Raw genomic sequence first — 23,913 nt, 5'->3', positions numbered from 1 at the left:
AGGGGCCCATGTCATGCATATATGGAGAGGCTGGGTGTAGAGGACAGAGAGGGAGACAGAGACAGAGAGAGACAGGGAAACAGGGAGGAATGAGGGAGGGAGAGATAGAGAAAGAGAAAGGGAGGGAATGAAGGGTGGAGATATACGTGTATATATAGAGAGAGTGAGTGTGAGAGTAAGAGAGTGGGAGAGAGGGAGAAAGAGAGAGAGAGAGATGAGGGTGTAAACTATATTACCTCACCTTGAAAACATCTCTGCTTGCCATCTGCTGTCACATCAGATTCCTGAGAAACCTCACAGTCTTTGCTGGCATTCTCCTGCCCTCTAATCAGAAAGAAAAAAGCCCATCATTTTGTCAACAGGACGATCTCGCTCTCATTCTCTTCCCGGTTCCTACTTAACCTGTGCTGATTAAACCAGATCTTGTTAATGCAGACGTCAGCAGTTATCTTTTAACACGCACAGCTTAACACCATGATCAACTTAAGAAGAACCTAGCAGCAATCAGGGCTCATTTCAGTGTTGGGAGAAGTCCCTTGTTGAGAAAGAGGAGCAGAATTGTTTAAAGGCATCGAGAAATTGAGGACTCTTAACCACTGAGGTCTAAAATGGGGTTTTGCATTGTTAGGATTGCTGTTGCATTCCCAACTAAATCTGACACCCAGGAGGGGCTCAGAGTGTTTTTCTGAAAGCAAGGAAAAATGTGTGTGTGTGTATCTTGACTGAGGTCTTTCAAGCCTGGCTTTCTATCTTTTTCTTGGCCCAAGGACCTATTTCCCATGTTTACATTTTCCTTTTTCTTAGGTGTTGGCTTCTATTTCTTCAAATTTTCTTTTAAGCAACTGTTCATTTTTATTTCTTGAGATTAAAAAAAAAAAGAGCAAATGATGAATATCCAATCCTTAAAATTTGTTCTAAGTATATTGTTGAAAACGCGATATGCCATTATTGTATTTGGAAAACCAAAGACTAGAGTGCATACTGAAAAGCTTGAAAGAGGGCTGGGGGTGTTGTCTGACAGCAGAGGACTTCCCTGGTCTTTGTGAGGTCCTGAGATCCCACCACCGCAAAAAGACGAGATGCCAAAACCTTACAGAAAGCTAGGGGATTAAAAATGATGCTCATTTGGAAACACAACCAGGAAAGCACATAAATAAATAATTTCAAATTATTACAGATTCAGCAATAAGATATTTATTCATTTATTTTAAAACTTTTTAAATTAATTACACACTTTTGAGACAGGGTTTTTTTGTGTAGCCTTGGCTGTTCTGGAACTCACCGTGTAGAAGGCTGGCTTTGAACTCTCAGAGATCCGCCTGCCTCTGCCCTCCAGTGCTGGGATTAAAGGAGTGCACCACCGCTGCCTGGCATTAAATATTTTAAAGGGAGCTGGAGAGATGTCTCAGTGGTTAAGAGCTCTTCTAGAGGACCCAGGTTTAGTTCCCAGCACCCACATCAGGTAGCTCACAAGTGCTAGAACCAACTCTAGGGGATCTGGCACCTTCTTCTGGCCTCTTCAGGTAGACACACAGGCACGCACACTCACACACACACACACACACACACACACACACACCAGCACCAGCACCAGCACCATCATGTTAGTCTGGGGAGCTAGTTCAGTCTATAAAGTGCTTGCCTCACAAACACAATGAGCTGAGTTTGAGTCCGAGTGAAAAGTTGAGTGTAGTGGCGTGCGCTTATCCTCTCTATGCTGGGGAGGTGGAGACAGGAGGATGCTTGGGTCCCTCTAGTCTAGCTTATTTTGGTGAGCAACATACAAATCAACCATTGAACATCTTTCTTAAAAAGCAAGGTGGATGACTATCCTGAGGCATAACAGCAGGACTGATTTCTGGTCTCCATACATACCCCACATGTGTAGTACACACATGCAAACTCACGTGCACACCACACACAGTTGCGTGCACACACACACACACAAGAAACAGCACGTTGTCACATCTATCATCACAGAAAGGAGTGCGAAACCTCTGAAGCAGGTTTACTGTTAATTTCTGACATTAAAATTTAGTAAGGTTTGAAATATATCTTTGAATTCATAAAAATTATTCTTTGAGAGATCTGTATCGTCTTCAAACCCCCAAGGCTGCATCTTGACATTTTCATGAGGTCTGTGCTCTTATGAACAAGCAAATATGTCCACACAAGTCTGTGGCCTGTGGCAGTCTGAGTTTTTTCTTTCTCCTCAGATGTGTGTGTTCCTGTACATCCACCTGATGGGCACATCTTCTTATAAAATCCACATTGATGTCCTTATTTTAATTTTCAGAAAACTGCAGTTTTCACTTGGCAGGACACGTGATTTCTTAATTACAAGCTAAATGGTGTTTTAACACAACTCCAGGGGCTGGGGAGATGGCTCAGTGGTTAGGAGCTTTTGAAGACAACCTTTTTATTTTCCCCCAGAGGTTCTGTGTCAAGCACCCACATGGCAGCTCACACCATCATGTTAGTGCACTTCCAGGGGATGTGATATCAACTTCTGATCCCTGTGGGTACCATGTGTGGATGTGATACACACACACACACCACACAGACAACACTCATACACATAAAATCAAAATAAATAATAAATATTTTCTAACAATCTCCTTCTTTACTGTTACACCTTTGTATAACAAACTCCACAGTGTTTATCTGATTCTTCAACCCTCCAGCCTGGCTGTCCAAATTATGAAACATAGATTCTGTATCCTGGGCTTTCAGGGAGGCATTCCTTGAGAGGGTCAGAGGGCAGTGACTTCTGCGACCAACTACATAGCCTATGCCCCTCAGCGTTGGTGCAGAGAACACTTGGCGTGGCGAGCAACCACGTGACAACTTCCCTAGTTGCCTACACACCTTGTAGGGGAAGTGACTCATGTTAATGTTCAACTTGCTGGCAGGGTTTTATCGTAATGGCAGCCTAGCTCTCTAAGTCAAGACATTTCCTGTGGTGGTTCCCAACAGTAGATTCTCACATCGCATAGCCTACTAAGTATCTCCTAGGCAACCAAATAACCATCTCCATTATCAATACTGTATCATCTACCATTTTTATATTTGTATGTTTTTGGAGAAAACGGGTCAAATTTTAGATTTTCTTTGTTAACTCAATTTCTGTTCTTTCTGGTTTTTTGTTTTTTGTTTTTTGTTTTTTTTCAGAGCCACTTCCTTGAGTTTGCGTCTGGTGGGGAGGGATTGGAGGGTGTAATAGGTACAGACATGACAGATTTAGGGTGTTGACATCCGGCTCACAGGTTGCCCAGAGTGCACTCTCTAGGTGTGAGTATGGTTTTTAGTCTATACATTAATAATAGTCTGTGAGGATTGAGATAATATAGAATACTGGACAAAAATGTGCCACAAGTATAAGGTACCAATTGTAAGTATTACATAAGCGTTAACGTGAGAATCCAGCTAGTTCACTGAACTATATATAGAACAGGAGTTGACAAATTATTTTGTAAAGAACAGAGAATTAATGTTTTATGCTTTGCTGGGTATAGCATTTCTGTAACAACCATCCAACGGCCCATTCTACAGGGAAGGCATATATAGGTAAGTTTGTGTTTCAATGACATTTTGTTTGCAAAAAATAGTGTGTGGACTAGCTTCGTCTTCAGACTGCAGTTTGCAGAACCTTGACGTTGAGGATGATAACAATATCTCCGGCCAGGAATGCGTCCTACGTGCCTCTACCATGTATCAACCATTTCCCTCAGTCTTTACAAACGCTGTGACGTGCACATCGGCACGGCCACCCCCACTTCACAAATAAAGCTGAGACTCGGAGATAAAAGATTTGATTGTGATCTTAATGACCGTAAGAGCTGAAGCCAGAGTTTGAACTTAGCAATCTGCCTCTGGAGTGAGCCTGTGTTCTCTTTTGTTAATGGCCTCATATTTTTTAATTATTATTAATATTGGTAAATTGAGAAATACAGACTGTTGAGTTCATTGAGTTTTGCGTGTGTGTGTGTGTGCGTGTGAGTGTGTGTGTGTGTGTGTGTGTGTGTGTGTGTGTTTAGGGCTGAATGCTTGGGACAGGATCACCTGTTGGGTAAAGCCTATGTTATTAAGCACTTTTGTTTTTCATATCTAAAATTCTGTATTTATATTTAGATATTTCCATAGCTAAAAATTAAAACTCACTAGACTCGTTTAAACTGTAACTCCATAGCTTAGGAGCTAGAACCCCAGGTTCCTGAGTTTTATTTTCTGTAGAACCATAATTCATAGGTTGAGACATCCATGTCCTACATTTCCATCCCTCTGGCTCTTACACTGTTATTTTTAAAGCATATCATGTTTTTTATTGATCAGGAAAACAAACGATCAAAAACACGTTCCTTGAGTGTATTTTCTGATTTTATTTGTTTGCAAATCTATCTCTCTCCCATTTGTCCCTAGTCAATGGCTACCTTCCCTGCAGCCTTTCCTAACAAATCCAGGAAGAATGCTTGTCTTGTGCTTTCAAAGCACTAGTTAACACCATGTGTGATATTTAACTCCCATCTCTCCAGTGGCAGGAGTAACTGAAGGACAGGAGCTACCATTCTCATTACACAATTTCTACTGCCCAACATTAGGCATCATACAGATCTTAGGCACTGTTGATGGACTGCAAATCAGAGAGGATTAGTGTGGGCAGCTTTACCTCACTCTGGTTTGGTTGGCCTCAGATGGATCTTGAATCCTTTCAATGGGTGTCATTTCAGATCAAGAATCAGTAGATGCCTTGCTCTGTTTATTATCTACTTATCATTGCTAACAGGTCATTGGAAAAACTTATTTTACCAGTTTAGGTATTTTTTTATCGGGGGGAGGGGAGAGGCATTTTAAATTGCTGTTTAAAATGTTTTTTCTCTCTTTGAAAAAGAAACGTATGGCAAGGTAGAGCAGCCCATAGCTGTGTCCCCACATGGGTTTGCATCTTCCTTCCTTTTACCCAAGTCAAAAAAAGAGAAAAGAGATGTGTGCGCCATTAACAGAATCATAAACACACATGAAAATTACGTGGAGAGGGTGCCTTCTAATTGTGGACACCTGATAATGAGGATCATTTTATGACATTTGTTTTCATTGATATAGCAAACGTAACTACATTTGCCCTCATTTTCTCCATCAGAAAACAGATCCTTCTGCTAAGTGTGAAGCTGAAAACAGTGCACATATTTCAATATCTGGAAGGAACTTGGCAAGAATGAGGAACGAAATGGACTTCTTGCTTGAAAATCTTCGGGAGGAAACTGATACACAATCCTTAAGGCAGGCGTCATGGGTAAGAGCAAAAGTTCGGTATGACACTTTCTTGGCCCACTGTTGTCATTCTTGTTCAGCTCACGTTCAGGCAGCCATGTGATTAAGATTTTATGGGTGTGGCTTCTAGCATTCCTAAGAGAAAATATCTTACAGAGAGCTCCCTGGTCCCCTGGCTCTTACAAGCCTTCCGGCCCCTCTTCCAAAATGATCGCTGAGTCTTAGGTGCAGCAGTTGTTTAGATTATCAGTTGGGACTGGCACCCACAACTCTGCATTTTGATTGGTTGTGGTTTTCTATAATGGTCTCCATCTGTTGCAAAGAGAAGTTTCCTGATGAGCAGTGAAGACCATACTTACAACTGAAGATTTGGAGCTAAGAGCCTCAGAAGAGAGAGAACACAAGGCATTTGTCTTCATGGGTCTGACTTGCCACACTCAATATGATCTTTTCTAGATTCATCCACTCACCTGCATAGTTAAAGATTTCATTTTTCTTTACAGCTGAATAATTCCATAGTGTATATTACTACAGTTTCATTGCCTATCTATCGCTGAAGGACAAATAAGTTGTTTCCATTTTCGAAGCTATTGTGAATAGAGCAGCAATGAACACGGCTGAGTGAGAATCTCTAGAGTGGACTGTTGAGTCCTTTGGACAGATGCCGAATAGTGTTATAGCTGCCTCATATGGGAGATTTATTTTCAGATTTTTGAGGGTTCTCCACACTGATTTCCAGAAAGGCCAGGCAAGTTTGCATTCCCACCAACAGCGAATGAGACTTCCTCCAACATTTGATGCCACTCATTTTGTTGTTTTGATTTTCATTTCCCTAATTACTAGGGGCAATGAACATTTTTGAGATATTTCTTAGACAGTTTTTCTTCTTTTGAGAACTCTCTGTTCCGGTCCCAGGCTTTTTTTTTTTTTTGAGTTCTTTGTATACCCTGGATAGTAATTTTCTGTTAGCTACATCGCTGGTGGATTCACTCACATTCTATGGGCTTTCTCTTCATTTGCTTGTTTCTTGAGCTGTGCAAAAGCCTTTTGGTTTTATGAAGTCCTGGTTGCCAATTGAACTTAATTCTTTAAATGGAGTCTTGTTTTAAAAGCACTTTCCTACACCCATACACCTGTAGGATACTGCCCATGTTTTTTTTTCTGGCAGATTCTGGTGTCTCAAGTTTCACGTTTAGATCCTTGATCCATATGGAGTAAGTTTCTGCATAAGATAATAGCTACAGGTCTAAATATTATGAAAATGACAATTTTTACTGAATGCTATTGTAAAGATTGAATGTGATCTCAGTCAAACTTCCCACATATCATTCTTCACAGAAATAGAAAAAAAAAAACCCTACTGAAATTCATATGGAACCACAAAAGACCCAGGATAGACAAGCAATCCTGAACAAAAAGAACAATAATGGAGGGCTTAGCAGCCCAGATCTTAAGCTATATTACAGAAGCATGGTATTAAAAACAGCATGATCCTGGCACCCAGACAGACATGTGCACCAGTGGAACAAAAATGAAGACCCGAACATGAAGAACATAGTTTCAGACACATAATACACGACACAGATGCCAAAAACAAGCTAGAGAAAAGAAGGGAACTTCAGCAAACGGTGCAGGGGAAACTGGATGTCCACGGGCCCAACAATGATACATTTCAATTCCTTAAACAATGCAGAGTCTAAACTAAATAACCTTTGCCCCAATGTCTGATACTAAACAAATACTAATCCCCAAAGTAATCTAATGCTAACTCCTGCAAGGAGTGATCAGTCACTTAGGAATTCTAGTAGGCTGAGAAGCCAGCTCTATCACAGAGAGCTTGGCTAATATGTGCAAGGCCCTGGGTTCAAGTTCTAGCACTGAAAAAAATAATTTAGAGAGATTCTAATGTGGCCACAAGCAATAAAGAAGCTGTATTTCTGTGATTTTTCTGGGTAGAAGCTGCACAATTTCCAGCAACCACAAATGCAAAGGAATATGAGGTAAAAAAGAGCTAACCACACCATCTCTCATGAGAACGCTGGTGCCAGCGGAGTCACACAGCATTCTGGAAATCATTAGTGCATATTGTATAGTTCTTAAAACTGAACTTGAGCCACACGAAAGCCAAGGCTAACTTGGAGGAGAAATCGAACTTTGGGGGAAATTGTGACTAGCTCATCTGTTTAAAGTGACCTCTGTTGCTATCAAGGGAGGCAGATGGGGTTTGTGCATATCAGTGAAAACAAATGGCACAAAATGGTCCCCGTTATTAGGTGCCCTCGACTGGAAGGGGCCCTCTCTGTGTAGTTGTTCACTGTGTTGATGATTCTGTTCTAGGTCATCTGTTTTCTCTTCTTTTGGCTGCCTGCAGTGTCTCAGCACCCATTTAAGCTATGGCCAGAATACACATCCCAGCAGAATAAACACATGCATCTTAAAGCACCTATTTAGACATGCTTCACTTAAACCAATCTAAAAGACTCCTTTGTTTGGCTTTCAATGCCCGCTAAGACATACTGCCGGACCCAGCCTCGGGTAAAAGCAGTACGCCTTCTCCATCTAGAAGATACCTGCTGTAGGAGAAGTGCAGGCATGCCCTGGTGGCCAGCCTACCTGGCACACTGCGCTTTCACGGAAGACTCAGGGCACACCACGCTCCTGAGTATGCCTAGAAGTCAGACCACTGAATTCTGAAGTACCACCGGTGGCTGGAAGCTGGCCTTCAGATGAGTCTGCACTCTCCACTAACACGCTTCTTCCTGGCTCACTATCGCTTCTGAGGAGATGCGCTGACCCATCGCAGCCAACAGGCTTCCACTATGAAAGTAGCTGCTCACCTGTGATAAAGCAGAAAGATGTCTCTGGTTTGGAAACATTCTCCAGGGTGTTTTATCTCTGCTCCCTTTATGGAGCCTCGGGTATTGCTGTCTTGTTGGGGGAAGCCCAACTGCAATCTGCCTTCACAACTTCCTCAGTGCTCCAGGCTGTGCAGTCTTTTAATTTGCACGTGTGACAAAGAAGTCTAACCGGTGAGCAGGCGCTAGTTCTCTGCCCCTTCTGCTGGCTGGGTTCAGCAGGCATCTTTGGTTTGAGGAGATCAACGAACATCTGCACGGAAATCTTAGGGGTGAACCTGGGGCGATCTGAACATTAAATAACGCTTCCTGGAGTTATCTTTCTCTTCTACAGACCTTCCCTCCATTCTCAACTTCCAAGACTGTGCTTCTTCGGGCTAACACAACAATAACAATAAAAGCTACTGCCGTGACCACTTAACATTCCTTAAGCACTTGCCCTGTGCCAGGTACCATGCTAAGAGGCTTGTCTCGAGCAAGAGTCCTGTGAAACAGAGACTTTCTTCTTCCTGAGGGAGAAAGTGAAGCTGGAGAAGTCGTTTGTTTGAAGTCGCACAGGGAGTGGGTGGATTTGAACCACATGGTGCCTTGACCTCTACATTTAAGCTCAGGGTGCCCTCACCTCCCTGTCCTCCCGATCTCCTTTGTCAATTCATCTAGCAAATGTTTTATAACTACAGCTGGCCCGGGAAATAAACATGTGGGTGGGGAAAGAGCTGTGAATGACCCGCCAGGGCCACGGGGAAGGAGCACGAGGAGGCTGGAGGGTGGAGGAGCAGACAGGACTCTTCTCCGGGGAGACACGGGAAGGCTGGGAGTAGATGTTGTTCGGGTGGCCATCAGGCAGCACCGTGCCTTCCTCCTGCTGTCTGTCCCAGGGCACAGACTATGGCCTGTGGGAGGGACTCTGCAGCTCTCGCTCTCTTCTCACCTCCCTCTGGCTCACGGCTCCTTTCCTCTTGCTGTGCTCTCAAGCTCTGCTCAGATTTTTTTCTTCACAATGTCCCTGCAGCTCATTCCGCTTTCTTGGCGCTGCCCTGACATTTCCCTAACAGCTACAACTGCAGAGCAGTGGCCTGAAGTCTAAAGCTCACCCTCGCGTGTGTTTTCCTTGAGCCATACTGTGATTCACAAGTGACACTGGGTAGCTCCTATGCTTTTCAATGGGGGCTGTTTTCACGAAAATGGAGTCTGATATCTCTTGAGTAGGGAGAAGCAGTTATGCCGGGCTCCACTTATGCAGAATAATAGTTCAAGGGGCAGAGACAGACCTCTTCTCTTTGCATAGCCTTGTGATCTCCCCAGGCCCTGTCACTGGGTTTGGCCTCAACTATACAGGCAGGCTGTTCCTTTTTTCTTGTGTAACTTTTAAGCAGGTGCCATATATTTCTAGGATATTTTCTTGCTGATAATATTTGGCTTATGTTTACAACTGTTAAGTTCCTTAATTCAGGAACATTTTTTTTTGAAAAGGGGGGATGTTAGGAGGGCATTTTTGGTAGACTTCACCTCTATTTAATCTTTTTTGTTGTTGTTTGTTTGTTTGTTTAAGACAAGGTTTCTCTGTGTATCCTGGGCTGTCCTGGACTTGCTTTGTAGACCAGCCTGGTCTTGAAATCACAGAGATCCACCTGCCTCTGCCTCCCAGAATGCTGGGATCACAGGTGTGAGCCACAGTGCCCAGCTAGACTCTGTCTCTACCAAGGAAAAAATATTTACAAGTCATCCTAGTTTTTGCTTGGTGGAGGTTGGCAAAATTCGATTCGGGATTCCTTTCGATTCAGGATTCCTAGTGTCTGTCACCGCTTGGCCACTCTGCTACAGCAGAGGAGAGCAGCCACAGGGGGTTGTCACTGTAGCATGGTTGTGTTTCATCAGAACCTCATCTACAAGAACATGTACTGTGCTGGATGTGACCTGTGGGCTGACCTGTTTACCAGCACCCAGGCTCGGGGCAACCAATGTAATCGTGAGAGAAGACTGGTGAGTGAAAGTGAATTTGGTACTGGGAAGTAAAAATGACATTACATTCTGAAAGAACGGCCATCCATGGTCTGACTCAGCAAGTAATGCATTGCTTCTAAATAAATGAAGACTCTGGGAAGATTTGGCAAATTTTCCTTGTGTGTATCATTGAAAATATACCATTTGTATGGGAAGGTACTAGTTTCCCGTGTCACGGGTGAAATGGTGTGTGTTCAGAGCTTGATGGCTGCAAATCAATAGCATGGCTTTCAGCTCTGCTGGGGCAGGGCTTCACAGTAAACCTTCTGTCTTTAATGTTTGTATTGTCTTTAGAGTACTGAGGTTCATGCTAAGAAGCACACTACCACTGTTATGCATCCGGTCCCCACCATTTACCTTCAAATGGTCGTACTTTTGGAAAATTCAATAGCATCTGAAAAAAAAACAAAAAACAAAAAACAACAACAACAACAAAAACCATGTAATCTTAACTGGGCAAGAAGATACAATAAACACAATTAAAAGCCAGCTTACAAGTCCAAGAAAAGCCAGTTTACAAGTTCAGTAGAAGCAGTGGCTTGCCATTTAAACTCACAAATGGGATTTGGACCTCTAGTTATCAATACAGACGCTGGATGGGTGCAGCAATCTGCCTTACTTCTAAAATCAGGAGATCCCTAGGACAAAGTAGCTAGCTAGACTTCTCAAATGGGCAAATTCTGGTCTCAGCAAGACACCTCCACAACTGAAGTGGAGAGCAACTGCAAAAACATCTGAAGTCAGTCTCTGTCTTCCACATGCACATGGACACATATGCTTGCATACGCGAATACATGTCTCAATCTGTCTTCTATGTGAATGCGTACACATATCCATAACCTGTACCCATACCACATACACATGGAAAAAAATAAAAATAAAAAAGGCCTGGTTAATAGCTAAACAACGACCAATTCTCAAAGTCAGCATAAGTACATTTCTAAGTTGAAGGTCAAGGATGTAAAAATTCAGTAGAAGTCAAAGGTCAACCAGGAGTTGGCTTATTTATTCCTTGAGTACAAATCTTACCTCACAAACTCATACAAATCTTTGACTTTCAACAGTTCCCCAGATTAAAACAAAAAACAGAAAACAAAACAACAACAACAAAAACAGGTTGTTTTCAAAATCTTCTCTATGCTAGATATACTCTCTCTGAGGCCTCTGCAGTCTACCTCGTGGCCAGGCAGGGTCTCTCTTTTATTTTCTCTGTTAGCAGCCATCCCAATTAACCTTCGCATTGCTGTGGAGAGGGAAGACAGGGAATGGACCCGCTGATCAAAGCACAAGTGACATTGAAGACATGCAGGGAATCCCCGGCCGTGATCCGGATGCAGCGATTGCATCAGCGGCTGCCGACACCGCCCTGGCAGGGGCACATGCCAGTGTCTGGAACACATATAGACTCCTGGGCTCCTTCCTTGTTGCAGTCACAAAAAGGATGAAAAAGAAAGTAAAGAAGCTGAGACTGTTTCCCAATCTGTGTGTTCCTACTTTAAAAATCAACCCTTTCTCCCTCTCCTGGGATTTGCTCCAATTCATGTTTCTAAGGCAACGATTTAAAGCCAATATGATTTCAGAGATCCGTGTGAGACCATTAAAATACAACCTGCCCCTCTATAGTCTATCAGCCAATCAAATCATAGCTTCTATATAGAGAAATCAAATGCGGTTTGTACATGTGGGTGTGGAGTTTTTTATGTGTTTGAGTGAGGCATGTGGATTTAATAGTGGCCATCATAGCAGGACTAAGACGGCCCATGACCACACTGAAAATGCTGCCTGGGGGTGCCAACTCCTGCTGTTTTCCATTGTGTATGCTTACTTTGTTCTTTGGGATACGGGAAAAGGAACTTTGTCTTTGAATTAATGAAAGAAAAGAGCTGAGCAATTTGACTGAGCAGGTTCCTGGCCAACATAGAGAGAGAGCTATGATGTTGTCACAACTCTAAAAGCTCAGGAATTTCTAGCTTCTTCTTCTAGACTCAGTGCAATACACATGTGATTTAAAAGGCACCAGAGAGCTTGCAAACAATGCCAATTATGAATGACAGATACGATCCCTGAAATTATAGCCAATAATGGCAATTGTAGTAAAAGCTGGTTAACACACTGGGTTCCACTGGATGTCATGGAACATGCAGATTGGTTCAGGGGTCTCCAGGGGACTCTTGGAGGGCAGTGTTACATCACACCACAGTTACAGGCCAAGCTCTGCCCACAGCTGCTATTACCCGGGAGCTAGGTGGGCTCTGCAGTGCAAGCCGAGAATTTGCAAAATCTCCCCTGGCTTCACCAACAGATGAAGCCATTTGTATAAAGTAAGATTATTAAAATGTCAGAGGGACACAAGGAAAGAGGCTAACAGACTTTGATTTATAAGAGCCAATGTTCTTCCCTTTAGAAATGTTTTAAATTTTTTTTCCTACATGCTAGACAAGTAATATATCACCCAACCCCTACTCCCTGGTTGCTCATAAATTTATTATACTTTTAGTGGGCGTGTATATGTGTGTACACCATAGTGCTTACGCGGTGGCCAGAGGACAGCTTGTGGGAGTCAGCTCTCTTCCCCCCACGTGGGTTCCAAGGGCTGAGCTCAAGCTGTCAAGGTTGGCAGCAAGGACCTATACTCACTGAGCCATCTTGCTGGCTTTTCCTTCCTGGTTTTAAAACAGCCAGTTATATATAGAAAACGGAGGTAAGCGTGACCTAGAGAAAATAATTAAGTGGAAAACATATAGTGGAATAGGGCAAGTGCACGTTTATATGGCCAGAAGTGCACCTTTCTATAGGAGACAATGGCAGAGCCACGGTGATGTACAGTCCTGCCATATTTGGTACCTCTTTCCACTGACTTTCTTTAAAAGCACATCTTAAATTGATATGTAAAAATTGTGTCTTCTAGAATCAATTAGTGCTGTTCTAATACGGTGCAATCTTTTTTTCATATTATCTGTGTAAACACAAGTGCTATGGTACATGTACAGAGGTCGGAAAACAACCTGTGTGAGTCAGTTATCTCTCCTTCTACTCTGTGGGCTCTGGGTATCAAACACAGGCCACCAGGCTCTATCCACTGAGGCATTTTGATCCACTGAACCATCTCACCAGCCCCACATAGCATGTCTGATCGCATGCGGGTTGATGTCCCAGGTCCCGCCTCTGAGAAAAAGGTATCGGACGGGTCTGATGCTCTTTGGGTGGATGACACCTAAATGAACATCGGTACAAAGTCCCAATTTATTTCTAATATCAGAGATCAGACCTCTACTCGTGCCTGATGCGTCTAAAACAAAAAGGGGGAACTGTAGAGAGCTGCGGAATGCTATGCCTTAAAGATGGAGCTGGTTTCTGCCTTCCACCTTCCCGATGGTGAGTGCTCTCTGTCACGAACAATTCCACATTTGGCTAAGGCTGAGGATCTGGCTTGCTTCCATGTATGTGGACCTATCTGCATTGCCCACGTGGCACGCCTGGGTTGGCTACCCAGAGGCTATTTAAGCTGTGGGCTGGCTTTCCCCAGGGTCCGAGGATTGTTCAAGGTTCCTGAATAAACTGCATTAAAAAAAAAAAAAAAAAGAGTAAAATTCAGAAAGGCACAACTTCACCCCTCACTTGTAATACCCATATTCTAAGTGATAGATGTTTACATGTGACAAGTGGCTTTTACACTGGGCAGCATGGATGCCGAATGCATCCCTAATTGCAGAGTGGTGGAGTGGGCAGGGCTGTTCTCAGTCCTCCAAACAGCACTCACACGTGGCTGAAAGGCATGGACCGCAGATCCGAGAAGACAGAGGGTCACCTTGCAGCATCCGCAGGACCCAGCAGGGGTTCTGCGAATATCTGTCAATAAACAAGTAACTATGTGATCAGGCAGGAGGTCTTGCTTCTGTTCAGAGGGGTCACTTTTCCTCCACAGGCTTCCACATAGCAGAAATTTAGGTACAATCAATCATGACCTTAGATGCCTCCTGTTGTAGTAACTCAGAGGAATTTTAACAAAGGCTAACATTTAGCACAGGCTAATAGTTTTAATGTTGAAAAAAGGCCTTTTTACATGATTGTAAAAATCTTGTTTTCAAAACTAGAATTAAGCTGTGTGTATTTTCTGAGTGCACGTTGCTTTAAAAATAATCAAATAAAAATGAAATTCCTATTTGTTTGTTTGTTTGTTTGTTTTCCTAGCAGGCCCATGGTAAAGCCAAATGACTGTGCTTGGGGCTTTAGCATTCCATTTCTTAGGGATGCATCTTCCAGATGGATTGCTGTAACAGTTTTCCTCATGCTCACTGCAGCGTGTCCTGCCATGACCTGGTTTGCATGGACACTGACCTGTAAGCTGTGAGAACAGTGTGGGTGATGAATTGACCAGCTTCATGGTCTGAAAAAGAAAAACAAACAAACAAAAACCCCTCAATGCATTTTCATAGGAAACAGTTTTTCTCCAGTGGGTCAGAACATAGTTGTGCAAAAATTGAAGAAGGATGATTCCCACGGCCAGCAGCCACCTCTGGAAGGATCAAGGATCACCAGTTAATGTGTTTTGGCTTAGAGTCCTTGACCATACCGCCTGCTTCCAGCTGTTCAGGGACAGGTGGCCCCAGACTAGGAAACATACACAGATGTAAATGAAAACAAAACACACACTGGGAAACAGGCCACATTCTTTAACTAACTCCACAGCGATGGGAGTTCCCCCACCATTGACAGTGGGGCACAGGCCAAAGGCGTGGTCTACACCCACCAATCACTCTGGCAAGTGATGTTTCTGTTGTAGACTACATGGTGTAACTTTAGCAACCGGGCTAGTGTTTTGTTCTACAAAATGACTTTTTTTTAAAAACTTTATAATTAACACTTTGTGATATTTGTGCTTTTGACCAAAGGTTGACTGCTACTGTACCTTCTCATTTGTGTTCTTGATTTACTTTTCTGAAAACTGAAAAGGTTGGAGAATAATGAAAGAAAAGTCAACAATAAGTCACTATTGCAGGACTTTTAAACTATATTTGACTAAATAGGCTTAAACATCAACTCTTTAAGTATTCTTCCCGTCAACAGGTAGCTAGATTCATAAAATGACTCCATCTACCAAGCTTCTATTCATCCCGAACATTCCCACTCATGCCTGCTCAAGTAGAGGGAACTCTAAGAGGTTGTGACTCCTGAGGTGTGTGCTAATGATGGTTGCTGTTGATGGCTGGGCAGTGCTTTCCTGTCCTCACACTCAATCTGCCTCCTTGCAACTGGTTCCCATAGTTCTGAGTCCTTTCTTGTGGAACTGGACAAAATAGGCAGCCTCCTTATTCCCCAACTACACGTGGCCATTTTTGCTCACCTTCACTTCTGTGCTTTGGGCCCATCCCCTCTGATTATTTTGGGGATCACATATCAGATATTTACAGTATGATTCAGAACAGTGGCAAAATCACGGTCATGAAGTAGCAATGAAAATAATTGTATGGTTGGGGGTCACCACAACATGAAGAAGAACTGAATTAAAGGAATTAGGAAGGTTGAGAACCACTGCTTTAGGCCCTCATTACAATTGCACAGTTCTATCCATTATTCAAGTTGTCTTCTTTTAAGACACACACTTTAAAATGTTCAGGTTCTGTTAACAATGTGGTATTTAGAAGAAAGACAAATTTGTCTATATTCTCGTTTATGTGTAGAATTGTTCATCTTAGACAAACACAGAGTACAATAGTGTCAGCTGGGGAAGTCGCAGGGAGGGAAGGATAGAATACAAAAATACAGCATGAGAGGAGGAATATGTTCTCATATATTCTATAAAACGGTAGGATGACGATAGATAAGTGGCAAAATAGATGAGCATATCTATTAGATATTTGAACATAGCTACTGGAGAGGCTTTTGAATGCTTTTAACACAAAGGAGAGAGGACGGATGTATAGATATGCTAATTACCGTGATTATGATCAATAACTGTGAACCACAATATCACCCTATACCCTACAACCACGTTGGTGAACGCTTAACCAAAACTTCAAAAATACTATAAAAACGTTATGTTGCTCAGAAACGACGCTAATGATCCTGGAGTTGTGCAGCTGGTAAAGGCAGGGTTGGGATGGCGATGTCCTGGAGCTGATCACAGCAAGGCCCCTGCTCCAGCCTGGGCAGGCATCACTTCTCTGGCAGCCCTCCTCACTGCTGGCTCACTTGCAGCTTCACACAGTGGAAATCCTCAGCTATTTTCACATGAGCTGGTGCCAAGTAATTACTCCCAGCCTATGCAAATGATTTTTAACACCTAATTATATAACTTTACTTTTATCCTGTTTCCATTTCTGGGTGTTTCCAGCCGACAGGAGGGCCTGTTAGGCTACCCGGCCTCGTGTTCCATCTTTAACATACCAGCTTATAGTTTTGGAACATCTGAAAGTTTGAGAAACTTCTTTCCCCAACCGTTGACCAAAATATTGGACGGCACAGTTGGATCTCTCTGTGGAAATGCACTAGAGACCACCTCCTGGCTGACAGGGAGATATTTATCTGGAGTTTTTTAAACAGCTGGGAATGTAATTAGCCATATGTCCTCTCTGTACTCAAATGAAAGTGTTCCCTGATTGTAGAAAACAACCTTCCTCAAGGGATTCCCCCATGGACCAAAGAACTCAAAGCAGACTTGTGGTGAGGGGGTTTTAGTTAAATTAATGCTACCTGACTGTCAAGGTCATAGGCTGTTCTTGGCCTCCATGGTTGAGCTGTACGTTGCGTGCTACTACAAATATGCTTTCCCAGAAGTCTAAGAAGCATGCCAGACAGTGATATCACAAATATTATAAGTTTTGTGTGAGTTAAGAAGCCAAATATTTGTTTGGAAGCCAATCTGCCTGCTCTGTGGTTGGTGGCTGCAGATACAGAGTACAGCAGAACACGCCAGGTGAGTATGATCATACAGCACCCCTATCTTGGCTTTTCACACCATTCTCCAGTAGAGGAACCAACATTTGTTAGGTCTGTGACTTATTATAAAAGTGGGGCCAGAAATGTGTGAGTCCATTTTTCCCTATCTGTAAACTGAGGAATCTTGAAGAATCCTGTGAGACAGGAGTATGAAAGAAGGACACTAAGAAAATTTCTCATCGCAAAAGTCTGAATCATTTCAGAGACAAAATAGCGTTAGGCCATTATAAGCAATTTAGTACAAATGCCCATGAGTTCATACTGATGCAAATATCATATATGTGATATATAATAAATGGGGGATAACAGACATATTTCCAGGACAAAAGAATCCCCAAAGACCAGATATGATGCCTTCGAGAAGGCCGCTAAAACGCTTTGCTCTGTAAGTGTGGCTTGTGTATAGTGACTTCCCTTTCCAAAAGTGCAGTACGGAGGGAGGAAAAGAGCAACTGTCCAAACACGGCTGTAAGTGATTCACGGTCAGTAGTTAGTCATATTAGTCTCATATGATAAAATGGGTCCCTGATCATCTTCTCACATCCTAGAACCTTAGGCTAATGAGAAAAACATTATTTTAGGTGAAGGACGTTCTACAGATATTCTGAAACCTTGTGACAATTATGAAAAATGAGGAAGGCTTAAAAGACATGATAAGCTGTTGTGAAGAGCTTTGGGTAAAAACCAAAGCAATCTGAGAAAATGATGAAAGTTAGTTAGTTAATACACCTTAACAATAAAATATTAGGTTATCATTGTGGCGAATATCCCATCCAATCTAAGATGCTAATAACAGGGGAAAGTGGGTGTGCTGCTCATTTTCTTTGTACTATCTTCATAATCTTACAATGTGTTTCATTATTTTAAAATGTTTGTGCTTTTGAAAAGGGGGTAAGGTGTGTTTGTATGGGTTGGTTGGAGAGGGCTGGAGCAAAAGAATGGGAAGGTCAAACACAGTCCATGTAGAAGAGCCATCTTTGGTAGAGCAGGATGGTGTGTTCCTGCAGTCTTGGCACTTGGGAGGCTAAGTTAGGTTCCAGGCCAGTTTGGACTCCATAGGAAGATCCAGTCTTTAAAAAAAATTACTTATATAAGATTTTACCTTTGGATAACAAGTGAAATTGAGGTTAGAGATGACTCTCATACTTGCCAATTAAAATTACTCTAGAAGTTGTATTTATTTGTTTTGGAGAGCAGGCCTCATTTTGTAGCTCAGGCTAACATCCAGTTCTTCCTGCCTCACTTTCCTAGGGTTCTAGGTGTGCAATACCAAGCCTGGTTTGACTCCAGTTCTTTCTTCTTTCTTTCTTTCTCTCTCTTTCTTTCTTTCTTTCTTTCTTTCTTTCTTTCTTTCTTTCTTTCTTTCTTTCTTTCTGTTTTTGTTTTTTCAAGACAGGGTATCTTTGTGTAGCCTTGCCTGTCCTGACTCACTTTGTAGACCAGGCTAGCCTCAAACTCACAGAGATCTGCCTGCCTCTGCCTGCCTTAGTGCTGGGATTATGTGGTGTACGCTACCACATATGGCTAAAACTCCAGTTTCTTTCTTTCTTTTTTTCTTTCTTCCTTCCTTCCTTCCTTCCTTCCTTCCTTCCTTCCTTCCTTCCTTCCTTCCTTTCTTTCTTTCTTTCTTTCTTTCTTTCCCTTCCTTCCTTTCTTTTAAAAATAATTTATTTGTTTTTGTTTTATGTGCATTAATGTGAAGGTGTCAGATTCCTTGGAATTGACATTACAGATAATTGTGAGCTGTCATTTGAGTGCTGGGAATTGAATCCGGGCCCTTTGGAAGAACAGACAGTGCTCTTAACCACCGAGCCATCTCTCCAGCCCCAAGACTCCAGTTTCTTAGTGTTTTGATTTCAATAAATCTGCATTCCTGTAAAATTGATTTGACTTTTTGTAAAATTTCATATTGTTGTATTTGTCTTCTTCCCATCTCTTTCCATATGAAAAATATTGACAAATACACTTATTAAGGAAAAACAAAACAAAACTACTGAACAATTTTTCTACAAATGAGTAATTTTATAGTATGTAAAATTTTTCTGTGTCCTTGTCTGACTGACTATCACAATGCTAACCGTATTGAACAGTGATGATGTGCTTCGTGGCCCAGGCTTTTTAGAAGCCATCCATGCTGGTCTGAAGAAGGTAGCCTAGTTATTGCCATGGGTGATGACAGCTCCATTAAAAACCGTATTGTGCATCAGGAGTCACCTATTTATTTTCATTCTTGTCGAGTTTAACTTCTGATTAACAATTGTTTCTTGGGTCTTGCCTGTGACTATATGTGTGAAATAGTGATGGGTGGTTTGTGTCTGTTTTTTACTGTGTATGGAACCTGACTTCCCAGGTGCAGAGGGGCCTAAAGAAAACTAAGGTAGGAAAAGCTTAAGCTGGAACTCTCACTCTTTATTGGTGGGCCTTTGATCCTTGGGGAAATAAAGTATCAACAGTATCTTGTTGAAGGCCAGTCAGGCCTGGGAAAGTTAACACACATTTACAAGCTGCCACTCAGCAACCACAGTATCAACCTTGGGAGCTTCACGGACTTGCAGGTTAGATTGAGGGCAGATCCAAAGTGACCTGGTTTGCAGGACTGGCAGCTCAGGCCCCGAGTGTGGTGCAGACATCTGTGATTCTGGTTACCTGGCTACAGGACTCTGGGTCTGTTATATCTATGTTGTTGCAGACAGGCCTGACAGGGTGCTCTCGAAACTCTTGTGTTGTCATAGAACCCAGGAGCACATTCTTCACACTGAACACCTGAAAGAAGAGAGAAGAAAATGGAGGGTGGGCATTTGGTGTGGAGTTTTGGGGTATAGACTGAGGCTCTAAGGGTAGGTGATTGGGCTTCTCTGGGAACAACTTCAAGGAAAAGTAGGAGTTCAAAATTAAACAAAGTATTCATTTTAAACCTGTTATTCACTGAGAAAACAGAAAGGTGTGCTGGTTAGTTTTATGTCAACTTGACACAGTTAGTAGCATTTTAGCAACTAAGAAAATGTTCTGGACTTTTGAGAGCTAAGTCTCTTTCTAAGCCAGCACTCTGGCACACCGTTTAAGGATGAAGCCATGTCCATCTCGAGCATCAAGATTGTGAAGCCCAATGGCGACAAGTCAGAAAATTTGAGTCTGGCATCTTTCAGGCACTGCTCACGCTGGACATGAACTCAGATCTCAAGGTGCAGTTGTGGGAACTCAACATCACCATGGCCAAGAAAATTGAAGTAGATGGTGGTTGGAGAGCTATTATAATTTTTGTACTGGTTCTTCAGCTGAAATATTTCCAGAATATCAAGTCCAGTTAGTTCCTGAATTGGAGAAAACATTTAGTGGGAAGCATGTAGTCTTCATAACTCAGAGGATGGTTCTGCCCAAGCCACCTCTGAAAAGCCGTATGAAAAAGAAGCAAAAGCACCCAGAAGCCACACCCTCACAACTTGGTCTCCCCAAGTGAAATTGTGGGTAAGAGGATCCATGTGACTCTGGATGGTAGCCGGCTCATAAAGATTCACTGCCAGAAATGGCCTTAGGTAATTCAGGACATGACAGAGAGAGTGGAGATTAAGAAATTACAGGTTAAAAGAAAGAGAAAGAAAATTTAGGATAGTTTCCAGAGGGAATTCAGTTAATACTGAAGCCCCGAGTTTATTCAACAGCTCCTTTTTAAAGACAAGCAAAACAATTTCCATCAGTACAAGGATGGGGTTCATGGAACAGTCAAACTTGTTTTCTTAGAGCACACTCCTGCATGGCGGATATGGTCCAAGGTCTCACAGACAAGTTAAAGAAACCTGGCAAAAACACCGGCATATTTCTGTTTCAAGGTAAAGGCCAGGGCGAAAACACGTTTTTCACTGAATACTCAATAACAGGGCAGCTTGCCAAGCAAGCAGCTGTCCACGCACACAGCTTGAGAATGAACTTTGGCTTCCCACAGTTCATCTAGACAAAGCCCAGCAGAACAATGTGGAACGCAACATGGAAACTTTTTCTGGTGTGTATAAGAAGCTCACAGGCAAGGATGTTAATTTTGAATTCCCAGAGTTTCAGCTGTAAAGAAAATGACTGAATAAAATGTCATTCTTAGAAGAAAGAAAGAAAAAAAGAAAGAAAATGTCCTCACCAGATTAGCCTGTTGGAAGCCTGTGGTACATTTTCTTGATTGATAATTGATGTGGGAAGCCTCGGTGTGGGCAGTGCCACTCCTGGGCTGGTGGCCCTAGGCGATATAAGAAAGTAGGCTGAGCAAGCCATGAGGAGCAAGTCAGTGAGCAGCGCTCTTCCATGGTTCCCGCCTTCTTGCTGTAACTTTTTTTTTTGATAATGGACAATGAAACTGAGCAGTAAGCTGAGATAAACCCCTTCTTCCCCAAGTTGCTTTTGGTCATGCTGTTTTATCACAGCAGTAGATACTCTAACTAAGATAAAAGATTATTTAGATCTATAAAGCCTTTGGTTAAGAATGGGCTCTAGTCTGTCTTTAAAAACTACGGAATTGGGGCAAGTGATTTCTAGGTCTTTACGGAACTGGAGTCAGTCTTCTGGATCTGAGGAGCAAAAGCTGACCTAAGTCCATTCTCCATGGGGAATCACAGTTTCTGTCCACGCTACGGATGAACATATGTACAGATGAACAGGTATGAATGAGGCGATAGTGCCAAACAGCTTGAGAGGGGGTCTGAATAAAGACACGAAGAGGATTTCAGAGTTTGAGCTCTGCCGTATTTCTGCTAGCATGGTAGCGAATGTTCCAACGCTCTGCCTCCCAACCTCAAGGCAGTTTGAGGGCCCAAATGGTGGTTACATTTAGTCTACATTTAGTCCATCTACTTAGAATACTCTTAGTCTCTAAGACTGACCAACCAAGCCGAACTGTGCTTACAGAAAAGGAAGAACAAAGAATTAACTAAAATCACATTGTAATTAACCTCAGAAGTAACAACCAAGAGAGTCGGTCCAATGATTTATGATTATACCGGTAACTCTTATTAAAGAAAACAACATTGCCGCATCTTCTTAATGTGAGTAAATCAAGTAGACCCCATTTAATATGCGATTACTAATATGGAATGACTAAATGTGACTTTTTCTCACCTGGTCAGTTTTCTACAGCCTGACAATTCTAATCCAGGCGAATGAGTCTGTAACTGTCACTAGGTTTTCAGTGATTCAAAGCTTTTGCTAAGTAAGCAGTCACTGAGGTGGCTGTGCCTTCTGAGCAGTAACCTTGGTTCTGCTCTCCACACCTGCCCAAGGCACACAAATGATCATGTGATCGCTTCCATATTGTAGTGTGAGATGAAAGAAAACGAAGCTCCATGCCTGTATAACCTTGAGCACAACAGGTTTTATCTAAGCTCCAAGAATTGTGCTTACAGGAGTGAACAAAATACTAATTGTTTGAGGGAACATCTGGACACAGGCAAGGATGACAGGACTGTCCAAGAGAAGGATTGTCATAATAACTTTCAATGTACTCGTCAAGGCAATTTCCTTTCTACTTAAGTGTTCCCAGGAACAGTGCATGCGTTAGCCAGTGTGGCTTTGTATGCTTTAGGACAGTGTTTTTAAAAAACTCAGTATTTTAGATGTGCAATCACTCGATACAAACTTGTAGAAGTATAATGAAAGTCTCTAAGATATGCCTTTAAAGCTCAGCATAATACCCCTTTGTGATAAATGTGTCATATCTGGCAATATAGGTGCAATGGGAAGACATGAGTTCTTTACTGATTTAATCAGACATTTTCTGACTCACAGGATGATTTTTAAAGGGTGGGTAGAATGATAACCTTCCCACCCACAGCCATCATTCTACACTTAAACACTGTTGTGCCTTCACTCAAAGATCTTCCATTGTGAAATAAGAACAAAAATTTAAAAACTTTTTTTTTTCAATGCAGTTTATTCAGGAACCTTGAACAATCATCTGACCCTGGGGAAAGCCAGCCCACAGCTTAAATAGCCTCTGGGTAGCCAGCCCCAGCATGCCACATGGGCAATGCAGATAGGTCCACATACATGGAAACAAGCCAGATCCTCAGCCTTAGCCAAGTGTGGAGTTGTTCGTGACAGAGAGCACTCACCATCGGGAAGGTGGAAGGTGGAAACCAGCTCCATATTTAAGGCGCGGCATTACGCAGCTCTCTACAGTTCCCCCTTTTTTTTTAGACGCATCAGGCAAGAATAGAGGTCTGATCTCTGATATTAGAAATAAATTGGGACTTTGTACCGATGTTCATTTAGGTGTCATCCACCCAAAGAGCATCAGACCCGTCCGATACCTTTTTCTCAGAGGCGGGACCTGGGGCATCAACCTGCATGCAATCAGACATGCTCTTCTCTGGGTCCAAAGCGGCTGACCCTGAGTGCAGTGCTTAGCCTCGCATCCTGAGCGTAACATTTTAGCTTTTTATGGTAGCCAACCATGCTTGGGGAGACTGTCCTGCTTCAATGGCTGTAAAGGCCTGAATGGTCATGGCTGCATTACGCTGTTGTGAGACTCTAATCTTGCATATATACCACAGGCAAACCAAGGAGACCAACACCAGAAGGCCTGCTAACGCTCCCATGCCCGCCCATTCCTTCAGATGATTCATGGCTGCAGCAATCCATGATGATAATCCTGTGGCTAGTCCTGCGTCCACTCTGGTAAAATTTACCGTGACAATGGCCACTCTCAGCTGCTCCATCGTAGTATCGAATTCTCCAGTCCAATTACCTAAAATATAGCTAGATAATTGTTTAGACAGATTTGCAGCACAGGAAAAATTCTCATGTTGTATGCTAGTGACTCAAAGTCCAGCATACTTTCATTGACAGCCAAGTTGAGCGATTTGCCATA

At 42.6% G+C, this 23,913-nt stretch overlaps 2 pseudogenes; one reads left to right on the top strand and one right to left on the bottom strand.

Moving 5' to 3' along the window:
• Positions 1 to 23,913, bottom strand: part of LOC110558982 (laminin subunit beta-4-like) — a 124,939-nt pseudogene that overhangs the window by 17,457 nt on the left and 83,569 nt on the right.
• Positions 20,139 to 21,125, top strand: LOC110558981 (small ribosomal subunit protein eS7-like; annotated as a pseudogene).

Source organism: Meriones unguiculatus, chromosome 1, assembly GCF_030254825.1.
Source record: "Meriones unguiculatus strain TT.TT164.6M chromosome 1, Bangor_MerUng_6.1, whole genome shotgun sequence".
NCBI lineage: Eukaryota > Metazoa > Chordata > Mammalia > Rodentia > Muridae > Meriones > Meriones unguiculatus.
The sequence above is the reverse complement of the archived record's forward strand: the minus strand, read 5'-3'. Positions and strand labels throughout refer to the sequence as shown.